Source organism: Lacerta agilis, chromosome 11, assembly GCF_009819535.1.
Source record: "Lacerta agilis isolate rLacAgi1 chromosome 11, rLacAgi1.pri, whole genome shotgun sequence".
In the NCBI taxonomy this organism is placed as follows: Eukaryota; Metazoa; Chordata; class Lepidosauria; order Squamata; family Lacertidae; genus Lacerta; species Lacerta agilis.
In genome coordinates, this window is record NC_046322.1 from 51718451 (window position 1) to 51737043 (window position 18593).

The window sequence follows — 18593 nt, forward strand, 5'->3', positions numbered from 1 at the left end:
ATCATTGGTTTTGCTTGTACAGTGGTACCTCTGGTTACGTACTTAATTCGTTCCAGAGGTCCGTTCTTAACCTGAAACTGTTCTTAACCTGAAGCACCACTTTAGCTAATAATAATAATAATAATAATAATAATAATAATAATAATAATAAATAGGAATAATAATAATTTATTATTGGCCAAGTACATTTTCCAACATACTTGGAATTTGTTTCGGCTACATTGCAATGTAAACATACAGACACTGTTCCTCTCACAATACAAAGAAGCAAAGAAACCCCACCCATATTTTACCTCCCCTTAAGCTATACAACTACGAATTTAACAATTTAATGGCACAAGGGAAAAAACTATTCTTGTGCCTGGCCGATTTTGTATATGAAGTCCTGTAGCGACGTCCAGATGGAAGTAAATCAAGCAGATGATGACCGGGATGTAAAGGATCTGCTACAATTCTCTCTGCTCTCTTCCTAACTCGGGTAGCATAAATTGTCTCTATTGAAGGCAAGCTAACACCAATTACCCTTTCTGCAATTCTTACAGCTCGTTGGAGCCTTTTCTTGTCTCTCTTGGAGGCTGTACCATACCAAGCTGTTATAGAATAATAATTATAATAATTAATAATAATTTATTATTTGTACCCCGCCCATCTGGCTGGGTTTCCCCAGCCACTCTGGGCGGCTTCCAACAGATATTAGGATACATTAAAATGTCACAGATTAAAAACTTCCCTGAACAGGGCTGCCTTCCCTAATGGGGCCTCCCGCTGCTGCTGCACCGCCAGAGCACGATTTCTGTTCTTATCCTGAAGCAAAGTTCTTAACCTGAAGTGTTATTTCTGGCTTAGTGGAGTCTGTAACCTGAAACGTATGTAACCCGAGGTACCACTATATGCAGATACAACTATAATGCTTCAGTTCTCAATGCTAAGGTGGTTTGTCCCAACATTTCTGAGTACAGGTACCATAGCTGTCAACTTTTTCCTTTTTCAAAGGGAAATTCCCTTATTCCGAATAGGATTCCTCGCAAGAAAAGGGAAAAGTTGACAGCTATGATAGGGACCCCTCATTCATTCATTCATTTTAGGCCCTCTTGTCCAGGAAAACTAATAATCTAAATTTATAGTGTTTTATAGATTATGCTTATTACTTCAAGCTACAATGCCAAGGGCACCAAGTCATAACATAAAATGGAAAAGAATAGTGTTATTGCTGTTTTCTCCCCTCTCACAATGCTTAATATGGGCAGGGAACTGAGCCCCCCAATACTGAAGGGACCAACATCCCCTGCCACTGCTGGACACCCTCTGTGTGCTCACATATTGTTTGTTGAATAGGCACCACCAGTGATGTGAATTACTGCACAAATCATTGCAGGTCAGTGTGTTGCCAGCTTTGCAAGTGAAGACAAACTGTTTTCACTATTTGTTTCAGCTGCAGAGTGCATAGTTTAGTAAACAGCCCGTAAAAGACATTCTGCAAGCCTTATGCCTCGTGTTTTCAGTTTGGTATCTTACCTTCTTCTCCTGGAAGTGGTGCAAGGTGATTCTAGATGAAGCTATAAATCTCGAAATAAAAGTTTTTACACAGGTTTGTCAACTGCAAAATCCAAAAGGCACATTGCATCAACGCCTACCCATGAGTAGCTCTGTGTTAGCTAAAAAGTCTTTGCAGTTAACAGGTAGAGGGCAGAGAAAGGTCCACATTAATACTTTTCACAATTGTTTGCTTTGTTCCAGGATGAATACTGGTGAAATTATACAGATGAAAGAGAACGACTTTCTCCGCAGCATTGATCAAATGGCAAGGAAGACAGGAGAACCCAAATTATCACTTGCTGATTTACTGTAAGTGAAATTGAAATGTCACATCGTTTTGAAAGGAATATGCAAACCTTAAAAGCAAACAAGAAACCTATAATCTATGGTTCAGCTGATAGAATATTAAAAATAAGAATTTTTTGGGGGGAAGAACTTTATCACAAATTGCAGCCAAAGAGTCAGACACACACACACACCCCTTTCCAGCAACTACTCAGAGTTTGTATTTGCTGAAACTGCATTTAAGTTAAAAGCACTTGTGTTGCCCTCATTACGATTCCCATGCTGTGCTTTTCTATATATATGCTGATCTTAATATTTGACAAGCGGTGGTTTTATTTCGGGGTGGGGTTGAGAGAGATCTCAGCAGGGACTTCATTTCTCTTCGGCAGCTCTTCCTCTGAGTAGGAACAATTTCCCCCCTCGGAGACGTGATACGCAGAGCTTTGTTCACGGTGCAAATCCTAGATCAGCAACAGAGTGGATAGCAAAGCATTTCAAGGTACTGCTGTGCTCTGCTTTTTAGGATTAATCGGGGCTTTACCTTAGTGCCAGTTTATAGTGCACTAAATGAACCATGGCTCCTTAAAAATAAAAATAAAAATAATTTATCATTTGTACCCCGCTCATCTGGCCGAGTTTCCTTATTCTGCAGCAGTACAGTCATACCTCAGATTGCACTCGCTGCGGGTTGCACGTTTTCGGGATACGGACATGCCGAACCCAGAAGTACCAGAACAGGTTACTTCCGGGTTTCGGCGCTCACGCATGCACAGAAGCACTAAATCGCACTTTGCGCATGCACAGAAGCGCCGAATCACGACCCATGCGTGCGCAGATGGGGCCCTGCGGGTTGCGAACATGCCTCCCGCACGGATCACGTTCGCAGCCTGAGCGTCCACTGTACAATGTTTCTTCGCATCCTTTCTGTTGCATGGGTACCACTTTCCCCACCATACTAAATACTGTATTTTTACGTCTATAAGACGCCCCCATGTATAAAACAGCCCCTATTTGGGGGGACTCAGATTTAAGAAAATTGGAGGAAATGGCCCAGTGTATAAGACGCTCCCTAATTTTTGACATTTTTTTAAAGGGGGAAAAACTAGTCAGGTTGTGCTCGCTGCGTGTTGTGCGTTTTCAGGATATGAACACGCAGAACCTGGAAGTACTGGAATGGGTTACTTCTAGGTTTTGGCGTTCACGCATGCGCAGAAGTGCCAAATTGTGTCATGTGCATGCTTCCAGGTTTTGGCGCTCACACATGCACAGAAGTGCCAAATTGTGTCATGTGCATGCTTCCAGGTTTTGGCGTTCACGCATGCGCAGAAGTGCCAAATTGTGTCACACGCATGCGCAGACGCAGTGGAGGAGGTTGCGAATGCTGCGGGTTGCGAACGCGCCTCCAGCATGGATCGTGTTCGCAACCCGAGCATCCACTGTACATGGAAAAATACGGCATTGTATTACCGGGGACATGTAACATTTTCATCGATGATCACATCCCATTCAATATCAAGTCCTGTGTGAATGTCAGAGGCACCAATTGGATCGTGCCAGTAATGTCTCAAATAGACAAATGCCCTCAGTGGCTGTATGCTCCCCATAGCATGGCCATAAGATTTGAGTGCTCATGGAAGAACTAGTTTTTGTTTGTATTTATTGTGTTTTAAATCTAAAGCTTGGAAAGCAACCAGAGTGTCTTCTGTTTTCCTTGTTAACCTTAACTGTGACCTTCCAAGGAATTTGTAGGGCATGAACAGATCAGATCTAGTTTGAATGCATTTTATTTTGTACACATTTGAAGTGCTGCTTCTTCTTAGGCGATCACTTGCAGCCGAGTAAGATTGTCTTCCATAAACACGGTTTAAACAGAGAGTCTGTAGGGGACTGTGGAGGCCAATACTACAGATCCACACGTCCTTCTACAGTGGGGACATAGGTTTCTGGGCAGGAGTTGATCATGGTGAGGGTTTGTCAAGCGTGCCTTCCTCTTAGCACGTTTCTCCCTTTTGTCCTGAGTTCGAGCGTCTTCAAAGCCCCTGAACCCTTTGGTAAAGGCTGTTCTCCAATTGGAGCAATCACAGGCCAGTGTTTCCCAATTGTCGGTGTTTATACTATATTTTATTAGATTTGCCTTGAGAGAGTCTTTGCACCTCTTTTGTTGACCACCAGCATTACACTTTCCATTTTCAAGTTCCATTTTGAAGTGTAACAGAATGTTGATAAATCTGAAGGAAGAAAACTCGGAATGAGTGAAGTGACATCTCTAACTGGTTACAGCTTTTCAAGCCTGTAGGGTTTTCAACATGCCGGGAACTTTACGTGTTGTATAAAACCACCTGAGGGGAATTAATTCTCCTTGCCCCTCAAACTATTGTCTTTGATGACTGTAATTTGGTCCTTTCTCTACTATCATAATGATGATCATTTGCTGAGCCTTTTCACAGCTTCGTAGGTATTTAGAATGCAAATACGAGACATTACTGATTATTGCCTGTTTACACCATAGTCTGCATAGCTTGGGTGCTGTGGCCGAGGTTTTTGACAGTCTAGGTGTGACTGCATTGCACAAAACAGCAAAGCAAATATATATCATTTGATCCTGTTTCCACCAGCCCTTTGCATTCAGAATTTGGCCAATTATTTGAATTCCCAACCATTTCCCTATATATTTTTTATAGTGAGAGGGTAATGCAAATCTGCTGTTGTTGTTTTTTTTAAAAAAAGCATTAGCATCCCACTCTAATCAGCCTCCTGCTTTTTATCTGTGGGTTCAGAAAGATTGCATGAGCAACATATGTCACTTCAAACTAAAATAGGCGGGGGGGGGGGAGAGGAGGTTCTTGTTTTGGTTGTGGGTTGTTGTTTTTTGTGTTATTGTGAGGGGGAAGCTGCAATTATTAGCGAACACTTGTGTTATTAATTAAATGAGGAACTCTAAAGATGTTTCCTATGAAAAGGACCAAATGAAAGCAATTTTAAAAACAATTATTGCATCCACTGTGAGAGATATGAGCCTCCTAAAAGCCTTAAAAATATAAATCTGCCAATATCCCTCTTGTTTCAACCAGCCTAAAATATCACATCTTAAAATGTCATGCTACACAATGAAGAACTTTCTATGGGCTATTTTGGACATAATGCTAAACCATAGTTTAGGGTTACAAGAATAAACCTAGGTGAGCTTTGAGCTTGTGTGCTCCACTCATCTTCCTTTTCTGGAATGGCTATAAGGAGGATTTTGGAGATTTCCATTTCCATTTTGGATGAACCATAGCTTGCCTTGTCATGTGAGCCTGGACAAAGGCTGTTTCAACTTCACTATGGTTCAGTGAAATAAAGAAACTCCAAACCGCAGTTTATGAAGCGGTTTTGTTTTCACTAACTGTAGTTAAGATTCACCGTAGTTTGGGTTTCAGGTGTAGTCCTAAATTGAGATGGAAAGAAGATAAAGTCCCTACCAGGGAAAAATGGCAGATGAAGTTGATGGATTATGCCGAAATGGCTAAAATGACCAGAAGAATCAGAAATCAGGAATTTTAATAAAGAATGGGGGAAATTTATAATTTATCTTTAAAAGACCATTGCAAACAGTTAAAATTGTCAGAGGGATTGGAATAACACTTGGTGAATTTTGGATATAATGGAGATGTAAAAGATTTGGATTGTTCTAAAAAATGTAGGAGGAAATGGTTAAAAATAGGACCCACAAAGAGGAGGAGGGTAGTCCAGGAGATTCTTCAGAATCTTGTTTTTATGTTGTATGTTGGATATGTGATTGTAAAACTGTAATTTGAAAAACCAATTTATTTATTTTTAATGTTGCTAATATAAAATGAAATCAAATCTCCTCTTCACGACCACACTGGAGGGAGTGGCAAGCAAACTCTGTGGGGCTCATCCTCATCAGACAAAACCATGATTTGCCAATAGATGTGCAGAAAAGACCCATCGTCTTTTTTTTAAAAGGCCCACGTGGTTGTAATCTGAAATTTGTTAGTGCCATGCACAATCCGCCACATTCCACTGAAGCAAATTCATTGACAAAATTCACCGACATTTCAGTGGGCTCTCTTTACATTTCTGATTGAATGTGTGGGCATGCTGCCAAACTTTTCATGGGGAAGTAAGCAGTGGCGTAGCAAGCGAGGGGCGATGGGGGTGGCGCGCCCCAGGTTCCAGGGGAGGGGGGTGACACTCGGTGGCCCCTCCTGCCACTCCCTGCCACCCAGCACCCTGTCCGTGCTGCTCCACGGATGGCTGGGGCAGCCCCACGAGCCGCCACTCGCCTGGCGGCTCCCCTGGTCGCCGCGGGAGCAGCAGTGCCGGGCCGAATGCACTGCGCATCCCCAGAAATTTGAAGTGCGTCACAACGTCACAACGCACGCGTCACGATGCCCTGTCCCCAAGGGGGTTCCTCCGCCCCTGGAAGTAAGACGGCAGTTGCTGTTTTAAGAAAAGAAGACCAACCAAGGCTTTTGATTTTCGCTTTTATGAAAGCTGAAGAAGGAGCTCATATGGCAGGACAGTGGTGGAGCACTTCTTCCTGTCATTCGCCAGCAGTGACATTTCCACATATAATATATTTAACCACATCATGAGCATTCATGAAAATGAATCTCCTTCAGACTGTGGTTAAATCTAATGCAGCTGGAGCAGATTGGGGGGGGGAGTTGTAGCTGTACAACCATCATCTCTGGGGACTCAGCTGCATTAGTAGAGAAACAACGATTTGAATGCACTCTAAACATGCAACACCAGATGTCACCAGAGAGCAGGACATTTTTATACACGATTTTCCATAGGGTTTATTTTTCTTTTGTTATAACGATCTAATTTCTGACTTGTTTCTGGCAGGGTGTAGATCCACCCTGGGCTAAACATAATTGAACACTGATGCTGCCTGATGTGAAACAAAAGTTCATCATGGGAAAATGACAATGAAAAGGCACAACAGAATGATGTTTTCTTATAATACACTCACTGTAAGACAAAAAGGTATTTTAAGGGAACCGCTGGACTGAAGTAAGCAGAATATGGTCCACACATCACTATTGGGAAAACCATAATTTTAACTATATGCTGCTGTGCCTTTAATCCTGAGGTGTTGTGTGCTACCAAATGTCTTCATATAATTCTTTGGCAGAGCCACTCTCCAACACAAACAATCTCACATCGAATGTATAAATAGCAAATGTACTTCAAGTAACGTATTTCCTTCCCTAATGACTTTTGAGTTGTAGAGACATAATTGTTCCCCTACACACAAAGCGAAGCAATTTGGTAATCTAGTAGTGAGCATTTCAGTTCGGAGCTCCTGTGTTATAACTCTGCTTTACCAAATAATGAAAGTATTAAATCCTAAGCACTCAGCAGAGGTTCTATAGATAAATAGCTATCTCATCAGGTCCTCTTTTCTCAGGAGGGCTGCTTTTCATTTAAAACAAGCAAATGAAGAATTCCTTAATCTCTCTGGCTGTGACAAACAGCATTTCGATGTCCTGAGCGCAATATGCCCATGGAGCCTGTCTGGTTTCAGGTGCAAACATTTTTGTCCAATGACTCTGGCATACCCTCCAACATTTATCCTATGAAAATAGGGACGTCCCATTCCATAATGATAATTTTACTATTTATACCCCACAGATCTGACTGGGTTGCCCCAGCCTCTCTGGGCAGCTTCCAACATATATAAAAACAAAATAAAACATTGAACATTAAAAAAAAAAACCTTCCCTATACAGTATTGCCTTCAGATAGCGCAGGGGTCGGTCAGATAACTCCATACCCTCCAACACTTCTCGAATGAAAATAGGGACATCCTAAGGAAAGGTGGGACGTTCTGGGATGAAATCAGAAACCGGGACGGCTTCTCTAAATTAGGGACGTCCCTGGAAAATAGGGACACTTGGAGGGTCTGATGTGGGGTTCAACTGCATCCCAGTTCAGCCCTGGCAATGCATTTGTCACAGTGTCCCAATGTCATTAGCATAAAATGGCTGCCTGTGTTCCTGCCCCACGCATTGTAAATGGGATTGTTCCTTTCTGTAGAAAATCTGGTTTATTTATTTTTAAAAAATAACAGCAACACAACAACACTGTTGCCGATGACCCATTTACAATATCCGAATGACCCATTTGAAGTATTAAATTCTCATTTTGGAAGCACCCTGTGAAAGAGGTGCAGGGAACTTCATGTGTGAATAGCTGATACATGAGTGGTTCTTGCCTGAATGAAGCTTCTGAGCCTGTGCTTACAGTTCCTGCCTCTAGAGTGGGAACATCAAATTCATTCCCAGTCAAAAAGGTCTGAGTCCATCCTGACAAAAAAAAATCTTGTTCAGGGATAGGGCGACTGAATATTCTGATTTGCAGCAGCTCTCCAGCTTCTCAAGCTGAGGACTTTCCAGTCTCCCTGACATCTTTTTTTTTTTAACAAAAATTTATTGGTTTTCCACATTAAAGAAAAAAGACAAATACAACTAAAGAAACAACAGCAAATAATAACAATCATACAAAGAAAGAACAAATACAAAAAACATCAACGAATTCAAAGAAAACAAATACAAACCTTACATACAGGAACACACCACTGTTAATTTTTATCTTGTTTCAAAATCTTATTTGGAGGACTTCCCCCGTTCTCTCTCCTGCGTTCAATTCTAATCTACTTTAGTAACTTTCCTAATTATTTTAACTTTACATTCACCATCATTCTTATTCTTCATCTCCACACCTTATATCATTTAAATTCTAAATATAAAAAATACTTCATATTACGAATCTTAACTTCTTATTGCCTTTTCTTCTCTTAGTTCCATAAAACTGTTGCTATTATTATTTCTAATTCATACCTTATAAGTTATTAAAACAATACAATATCATAAAAGCATAAGTATTTCTTCTCCAAACCAAACCAAATCCATTTTTACTCTCTGACGTCGGGGTACCGTGATAGGCCTTCCTGTTTAATCAAATGTAGTCTTTCACCCTACCCCCCTTCTTACCATCTTTAACTGTACATGCCAATGAATCAGTCTTGGGCCTTCTGCATGCCAAGCATGTGTTCTGTCACCAAGCTGTGGTCCCAGGTGCAGATAGGTATGTGCTGGTGTCTGCAACTTTGCTGGATTTTGATGGTGAATGAAGTTCTGGTGACTGCCTGTTCTTCAGCAGTTCTTCAGATGATGCTAAACTCCCACTCTCATAAGACTCAGCCAGAGAGGTTGCAACAGCATTTGGGGATGATGAGAGTTTAAGTCCAACAACACTGGAAGATTCCCTATCCCTGGTGCATGCAAAAGCTATCCTATCCCCCTCCCCCATGGCTGCTGCATGTGAACAATCCCAGGAAGAGATCCGCAGAGCATTTTATGACATTGTTGAAAACTGGGCAATGAAGCCCTTATTCTGAGGATTTTATTAAAACTATATTGTTATGCTACATTAACTCATTTTTCATTCCAATAATAATAATAATTTTATTTCTTCTTTTTTGGTGATCACTCATAACCAAGTAAGATTGTCTTCCATGAACACAGTCTTAACAGGTAGGTAGCCATGTTGGTCTGCCATAGTCAAAGCAAAATAAAATAAAAAATTTCTTCCAGTAGCACCTTAGAGACCAACTAAGTTTGTACTTGGTGTGAGCTTTCGTGTGCATGTGGTATCTGAAGAAGTGTGCATGCACAAGAAAGCTCATACCAAGAACAAACTCAGTTGGTCTCTAAGGTGCTACTGGAAGGAATTTTTTATTTTATTTTGTTTTGACAGTCTTAACAGTGAGTCTGTAAGTGACTGTGAAGACCAATTCTAGATCCACACGTCCTTCCACAGTGGGGACATAGGTTTCTGGGTGGGAGTTGATCATGGTGATTGTTTGCCAAGCGTGCCTTCCTCTTAGCATGTTTCTCCCTTTAGTCCTGAGTTCGAGTGTCTTGAAAGCCCATGACCCCTTTGGTAAAGGCTGTTCTCCAACCGGAGCGCTCACAGGCCAGTGTTTCCCAGTTGTTGGTGTTTATACTATATTTTACTAGATTTGCCTTGAGACAGTCCTTAAACCTCTTTTGTTGACCACCAGTGTTACGCTTTCAATTTTTAAGTTCAGAATAGAGTAGTTGCTTTGGAAGACGGTAATCAGGCATCCAGTCAACATGACCAGTCCAACGAAATTGATGTTGAAGAATCATTGCTTCAACACTGGGGATCTTTGCTTTTTCTTTATTATTTATACCCTGCCCATCTGGCTGGGTTTCCCTAGCAATTCTGGGTGGCTTATAGCATATAGTACAAATGTTCATTACTATTCCTTTCCGGTCTATAGTTTTATTTTGTTTTTGTTTTGTTTTGTTTTGCTGTGGTGTTTTTTTTAAAGACACTGTTCCACTCGTTCCTGACTCCTTTTGTAAGCTGCTTTTTAAAAAATCAGTTCAAAGGCAGAATATATTTGCTTTCAGTAAACAAAGAATGATAATTCCCTATGGGGCATTGATGACTTGATGTGTTTGCAGTTCATTCACCCAAAAGGGCTTACCCCTTCCACTTCAGAGAAAAAGGCAAAGGCAGGCAGGCAGGCAGGCAGGCAGGCAGGCAGGCAGGCATGGAGCTGCCCTGTCCATTGACATGAATGGGTAAGCCTACTCAGAAGTAAACATCTGAATGGAAACAAAGGATTCCAATCAGAGGCCATAGTGTATATGACATTTGCTCCTCAGCTAAAATAATATAACCCTTCTAAATCCTTAAGTCCCCGAAGGCTTGAAAGAGCTGGAATTAGTTTAGCCTGGGTTACATCCCTAATTGCCTGATGTCGCAAAACATGTCAAGAAAGAGGCAAAGGCACATTTTAAGAGGACAATAAAAATGGCAGTCATTTTCCTGCCATTGCACCAGCCTCACCCCCTTTTGCTCCCTAATGGAGAAAGATGATCAAAGTTGAAGTCTCCACTGCCCATCACCGGCAATAGAAAGAGCATTTCATCTTGGAACAGGGCATCAATTTCCGAGAAGTGACAGCAGCAGTACGGTGGCTTCTCCAGTTGGAAAAGTTTATTCCCTGCTCTGCACACAGCCTTCCCACCCTACACCCGCCATGCAAAGCATCCATCTGGAATGAAATAGACCGCAAGCTAGAAATGTTTCTCAAGCATCTCCAAATCCGCAAGAAGGTAATTTAATCTTTGAAAGAGTGGAAACATTCTGTTTTTGTTTGCTGGATATTACAAGAGGAAAATACTTTCTTTTTTCCCCTCATAAAGGTCTGTGCGGAGGGATGAGTTCCAGTTTCTCTCAATTTATCATTTTTACAATCTTACATTGAGTTGTCCACATTTCCACATCAATTTGTGGGTTGTTGTTGTTGTTGTTGTGTTGTTGTTGTTGTTTAAAAAAAAGCGCTCATGAAAATTCACCACCAAATTTCTCAAAATGTATAGTTTTCTGTATGCAGTTTTGCCTAATGTAGTTTTTTTTTGCAAATATCCCTCCATGTGATGGATTTTTCTGTGTTATTTTCACTATATGCATTTTAATGCACACTTCACCCTAGTATCTGCATTTTTTGTACACATTACTTGACTGTGGAACTGTGATGCAGCATTCAGAGAACTGAAAAATTTGGAAGGATGTCTGGGTTTCATTTCTCGTATGGTTTCAGAAAGTGATATTTAGCCTTGTAAGTGGGCCCTAAATCAAATTTCTTCTCCATCCCTACATGATACCAATTGCTAAGGGCAAACCTGCAGAAATCAGAAGTTGAGGTTCCCTCAAAATGTGTTTGTACATTGTATAGTAATTATATATGACAATAATCAATTGAACCATAGCCCAGTCTACCTGTGCTGTCTCTTAAACCGTATAGCCCTGAGCTCTTACATAAAACTGATTATAACGCTGTTCCTGTAACAAAGGCATGCTCCCTTAACAAGCGCCTTATTTTTTTATTTTTAGGGAATCATCAATCTGCATTACTAATATGAAAGCTTAACGAAATTATCTTTGTTTAGTCAAATGATTTGTTTAGTCAAAAATGTTTTGCTGGCATGCTTTTAATACTAAAATTGCATGTGCTGAACTTCCTAGCATGGCAGGCTTGAGATTGTGTGTGTGTGTGTCCTTTTCACATTATATCGTGCTTAGATTCTCTGAACCAGCAAGAAAGATCCATATGCAGAAACAACCTTCTGTATGTAAGGACAATGTGGCTATATGTAGATGTACTGGAAGAAGCAAAGATCACCAGTGTCAAGGCAATGATTCTTCAACATCAGCTCCGTTGGACTGGTTATGTTGTGCAGATGCCTGATTATTGTCTTCCAAAGCTCAATTGCGTGTCAAGGACCCAAGGCCAAACCTACAAAAGTTGTGACGACTGCTACGAGGTAGGTGGAAACCAAATGGCTGGTGCCAATTTGCCAAGTGGAAAAATTCCTACCAGGTCCCCTCAACAAGTGACCAACCAAGGCCCATAGTAAGGCCAAGATGTCGAACACATGAAAAGAGGGCGGGAGATCTGCAGGAGCAAGAAACAAGAAGAGCAATCCCCCTGCTGCGCGGCTACTTTTAAATGCTAAGTCACACACCCCGGCTGTGATGCTGCTGGGACACCCCGATGATGTGGGGGCTTAGCCACACCCCCACTGAGTGTGGGAGGCCACGTGGTCTACCTGCAACACTGCCCCACTAGGAAGTGGAGCAGCTTTCCCAACTCAATAATGGAAAGCAAAACACCAGTGGACAACAAAAGAGGTTTAAAAATTCTCTCAAGGTAAATCTTTAAAAATGTAGTATAAACACAGACAACTGGGAAACACTGGCTTGTGAGCGCTCCAATTGGAGAGCAGCCTTTACCAAAGGGGTCATGGACTTTGAAGAAGCACAAACTCAGGACGAAGGGGAGAAACTTGCTAAGAGGAAGACACGCTTGGCAAACCCTCACTATGATCAACTCCCACCCAGAAACCTATGTCCCCAATGTGGAAGGATGTGTGGATACAGAATGGGCCTCCACAGCCACTTACGGACTCTTTGTTAAGACCGTGTTCATGGAAGACAATCTTACTCGGCTTTGAGTGATCATCAAAGAACAAGAAGATGGACATATGCTCTCCTGCACCGCAATGCTTGAGGATAGGCTATTGGAACGGATGGATGGAGATGAACTTTCCACTGAGTGTCACCAATTAGTTGGATGCCTCTATCCTTTTAGTAAATCGCAGCACAACCCTACCTTTGTCTACTCAAAAGCAAGTCTGATTGAACTCCGTGAAACCCACTTTACCTGGGTTTAGGATTGTGCTCTTAATTAACACCCTGAATAAAAGGGGTTCAATTCAAGCCTAAGGGTACACGATACAGCGACTTCTTTAAAAGCGAGGCAGGTCTGAGTCTGGATGAGTCAGGATGTGGATGGGAGATTGATGGAGAACCTGTAACGGACACCTTGACCTCCCCAGAGGAGAGGTGGGATAGAAATGTCAGAGGTTCACAGCTAAGTTGAAGCTCGGCTCGTAAATATGTCTGGCAACAGTAGAAATCTTGAGCTCTTTAAAATTCAGAATGTATTCATGTTACGTCTTAGCAGCTAATGCCTCCAGGAATCAGCAACAATTATCATCCACGTTGCTTAGTTTTGTGAACTGTGAGTAATCCAACCCTCATCTTCTGTCTGCGTCTTTGCTCTTATTTTCTATGCACAGCATTACTCAACTGATGTTAAAAATACTCGACGTTGGTATCATTCTGCACCCAGTTTTCAACAGCATTTGTTGCCTTGACAGATCCCCTTCAGTATGCAGCTGCCAAAGCAGCTTTCTTTCATTCTTTTATTGCATTTTCTGTGCTCCCTGCTTGTTCTTAGCATTTCCACTAAATCTCCATCGGTATTTATCTATTGCATCTAATACAAGTGATTATGTGTGGGGGCGGAGGGGAAAAAAATAAAATTGCAGGCTTAGCATTATTAGTTTAATTAAACTGGTCAAGATTTGTATTTCCAGCTACTTTAAGTCCTTAGGAAATGGTTAGCTTTGAAGTTAATTACTGATTGTCTTGCTGGTGGGGAGGCTAAGACCATCTCTTTTGATTTGGTCATGTTGGCATACTTCTAAAGGCTTGCTCGAGGCACCGAAAAAGCTCTGTTGTTTTCTACTGAGACAGAGTAAGAACCATTTGACATTCTCTATCATGGATTGTGGCACCTTGAGGAAGTTTTATGTGGGATATGAAATCCTTGCATTTTATTTTACTTAGTTCATTAAACCTCTAAAACAATTCTTAGACTTGTCCTGTACAGTCAGCGGGGAAACCAGTGTGGTGTAGTGGTTAAGAGTGGTAGACTTGTAATCTGGGGAACTGGGTTCGCTTCCCCGCTCCTCCACATGCAGCTGCTGGGTGACCTTGGGCTAGTCACACTTCTCTGAAGTCTCTCAGCCCCACTCACCTCACAGAGTGTTTGTTGTGGGGGAGGAAGGGAAAGGAGAATGTTAGCCGCTTTGAGACTCCTTAGGGTAGTGATAAAGTGGGATATCAAATCCAAACTCTTCTTCTTCTTCTTCTTCTTCTTCTTCTTCTTCTTCTTCTTCTTCTTCTTCTTCTTCTTCTTCTTCTTTTGCCCCTCAATTGGGTATACGATTTTTGCCCTGTTTGGGGCGCCATGCGGTATTTGTAGGACGAAGTGGACAATGTTTCAGATGAGGATTGCAAATTGTTGTACAGGGTACCTACTTTCCCCATTCTTTTTAATTTCTTTTCAAGAAATGAACTGTAGTTGCTACTGTAGGTGACATGGTGGTTCTCACGTCCCTCACCCCACTTGAATAGTACAGAGGTACCCAACCAGCTGTCATGGGCAGAGTCTTCGTCTTGCGCCCAATATCTTATCTAAATGGTCAGTTTGTCACCATAGAGAGGAGGCCCAATGTCACGCGCCTGGGATGTCATGCGTGCAATGCAGACGCATTGTTGGGAGGAGGCCGAGCACAAAGCACAGCACCACACACCTTCAATGACCAGGGGCTTCTCGTCTTGCACGTTCAGGAGGAGCCGGCCAAAGATGCTGCACCACGCTTGGTCTCCTCCATTCCCTCAATATTGCCAACAAATATTGAGGGGACTAAATACACCTGCATCCCTAGGAGTTGGTGCCTATGGTCATAACATTATATATAGTGGACAGGTGAACAATCATAAGTTATTTATTATCTTAACTTTCTTTCTCTCTCTCTCTCTCTCTCTCTGCCTCTTTCCTTCCTTCTTTGTTTTTCTTTCATTATCTCCTCTCTTTCCCTCCCCTTCTCCTCTTTATCCCTTCTCTATATTTCTCCACCCTTCTCTCTTTCTCTTTTCCTTTCTCTCTTTCCTTTTTTATTTTTCTTTCTGGTCTGTGTTTTTATTTAGATCAATTTCTTAGAGTTTTTACAAAAAAAATAACAGATGATAATCCTGATCCCTTTTTCCAAATTCTAATAAAATTATTGGAGAGAGAGAGAGAGAGAGAGAGAGAGAGAGAGAGAGAACAGACAAGACTAGGAAGTAGTCTGATCTGGCATAAGGCAATTTCCTGTGCCTCAGGGTTCCAAGTAGCACAATATCAGTATATAACCCCTGACATCTGGCTCTTCCTGTTATGTAGAATTTAGGTTGCTGAACACTATGGTGACAAACTGACCATTTAGGTAAGATACATTTTGTGTGCATGAAATAGCACATTGACACGGGTATATCTTTCCACACCCCAATGCTCACTATGCTATCAAATGCATTATTCAGAACAGTAGTTTCCATGAGCCACTAAGGAAGATAATAACACAATACAATTCAAAATAGTAACCATGCACATTTATTAAAAATCTAATTAAAACTATTTAATGCAATTAATTCAACAAATATGTTGATCTAGATCTAGTGATATTAGCTTTTCAAAGTCTGATAGTTATTTTCACTTCCAGTGACACTCCCCTCCCCCACGCCACTCCCTTGCTTCTTAGCACCCCTTGTGGGGGTGGGGTGCCCACTTTGGGAACCACTACGCTAAACGAAATACAGCTCTGTGACATGTTAAGATTTTGTCAATAGTAGGAGGTGGCACTTTTCTCTCTCTCTCCACGCTCCCTCCTTGTGCGGGTGCCGCCATTCTCCAGCAGACACTATGCTGGCCCTCAGACCCCTCATCAAGCCTAAGATTGTCAAGAAGAGGACAAAGAAGTTCGTCCGTCATCGATCTGACCGCTATGTCAAAATTAAGTGTAACTGGCAGAAACCCAGAGGTATTGACAACAGAGTCCGCAGAAGGCTCAAGGGCCAAATCTTGATGCCCAACAATTGGGTATGGTAGCAGTAAGAAGACAAGGCACATGTTGCCTTCAGCATTCAGAAAGTTATTTGTCCACAACGCCAAAGATCTGGAGGTGCCAATGAGGGGCAACAACTCCTGTTGTGGAGAGATTGCTCACAAATTTTCATCCAAGAATCGGAAGATAATGGTGGAAAGAACAGCTCAGCTTGCTATCAAAGTCACCAATCCAAATGCCAGGCTTCGCAGTGAGGAAAATGAATAAATAGTTGCTCATGTACAACCGTACTGTATTTAATAAAAAGTCAAAAAGTGAAAAAAGTGAAGAAGAAAAACCAGTAGGATGTGGCTACATTCTGGGGTCTGTAGGAACATTTGCAAACCAAAGAAATGATAATGGGTACCATATGCACAGCAACCACTCAGACACGAGTCTCCTCACCAAGAAACAGGCTTGAAGATGGCATTTTTGCTTTTCCTTCCGGGTCTAAGGGAGAGGGACCATTTTCCTGAAGAGTGCAGATGCCAAGAGTTAAGCTTCCACCCTCAATTGCAATCTCGAGGAAGATCATCTTAGATAGATATTTATTATTACGGCTATTGGCCCATCACGCATGATTTTTCAAACAACATATGTATACTTAGCCTTTCTACTTAGAACTTCGAAAGGACTTTAAAGTAACAGACTAAGCAGTAAATTTACAACATAAAACATCACCCCCTATTTATAAAATTATAAAATTATAAAAACTATAAAAAATTATAAAAACATCAATTAAGGTAACACATAATTACATCCTGAGTCATGATTTAAAAGGAATGTCCAATCCGCCCAGAAGTCCGTTTTTCTTATTTTGGGATAGGACGGTGATCAGAAATCTGGCAACCGTAAGTGATCTTGGAGGGTCTTCATCATTCAGTAGGTATCTCAGTTTGGCTTTGTTCGAGTCATCGGCAATTCCCTTTAAATATGGAGCAAGAAACTTACTCCTGGACGATGAGTGAAGAGCACAATCAAAGATTATGTGATACAACGATTCTGGTGCTCTGCAATTACAGTCACATAAGAGCGATATTTGTCCATTGGAGAATCTATTTCCCAACACGTTGGATGGGAAGGTGTTAAATCTTGCCTTTATAAAGGCATATCTATGAGCTGAGGAAGTTAAGGAATTCAAATAATTTGGGAGTTTTAGGGGGGTAGTAAACCAAGGTTTAGAGGTGAACAGGTACCATTAAAGATCATCTTTCTCAATAATTAACTGTACATGGTCAATGTGGTATGCACCTTTCACAGCATGGCTACAATTCTGCAGGGTATTTCCAACAAGCAACATTTGCATATTGCAAAGTCAAAAGCGTCTTTCGCAGCAGCATCCAAAGCAGATGGTTAATGAATCAACAGAAAACACGCATTTTATAAAACAGAATGCAGTCTCGAAGCAGGAATTTGCAATTGTGAAAAGGCATGCCTTAGAAAGGAATGCTGAAAGTGATGCTGTGTTCGTGTTTTTTTTAAATAAGTTTTGCATATTATTGGTGTGTGCAAAATCAGAAATCTTTCTCAACCCAGGTGAGGCACTGAACCCTCTAACATGAGTGATGATGTATTCATAACAGGAAACACCAGTTTACAGAGAAAGTTGCTTTTCTTAACAAAAACTGTGTTGGTAGGTATGATGAGAATAAGCAAAAATGCTGAATGAAAGAGCTTTTCCGGGAGATCAAAGAAGAGTGCTTGCTTTTAGTTATTTAAAACATACAAAACTGAGTTGTTTGTTGACAGTAATTACTCTGAACTAAGGTTAAAAACAATATAATGGCATGTCTTCCCCCCATCTGTCATGAGCAGAAACTTGGAGAACGCGTATCACAATGCATAAGCTTGTGGAAGAATGGTAACACTTTGTATTTTTAAAGTAACCTGGCTTTTAAAGGATCCTGGGTTTTTTAACTGAAGGATTGAGAAATGTGTTTCTCTACATTGGTGTTATTTAGGATATTTAGGGTGCATTCGGGGCATTTTGTGGCATGATGCAAAGGGCAAGATGCCACTGCATCACTATTCCTGTCCTCCAACAAAGGGAAATAGCCAGGGGACTTAGGAGGAACAGCCAGATTATTGGTCCATCTAACTCAGTATTTTTTACACCGATTGGCAGAAGATCTACAGGGTTTCAGTCTCTCCTAGCCCTGTCACGAACCTGGGACCACGTCTTTTTGTTGTTGCAGGCTAACATTCTCACTTAAAACAAAATAAAATTAAAAAATTCCTTCCAGTAGCACCTTAGAGACCAACTAAGTTTGTTCTTGAGCTCATACCAAGAACAAACTTAGTTGGTCTCTAAGGTGCTACTTATGCCGAAGAATTGATGCTTTTGAATTATGGTGCTGGAGGAGACTCTTGAGAGTCCCATGGACTGCAAGAAGATCAAACCTATCCATTCTCAAAGAAATCAGCCCTGAGTGCTCACTAGAAGGA

The 18593-nt window shown here is 41.4% G+C and overlaps 1 pseudogene; it reads left to right on the forward strand.

The window, feature by feature from the left end:
* Positions 1-15941: 15941 nt before the first annotated feature.
* Positions 15942-16376, forward strand: LOC117055068 (annotated as a pseudogene).
* The last annotated feature ends 2217 nt before the right edge of the window (positions 16377-18593 follow it).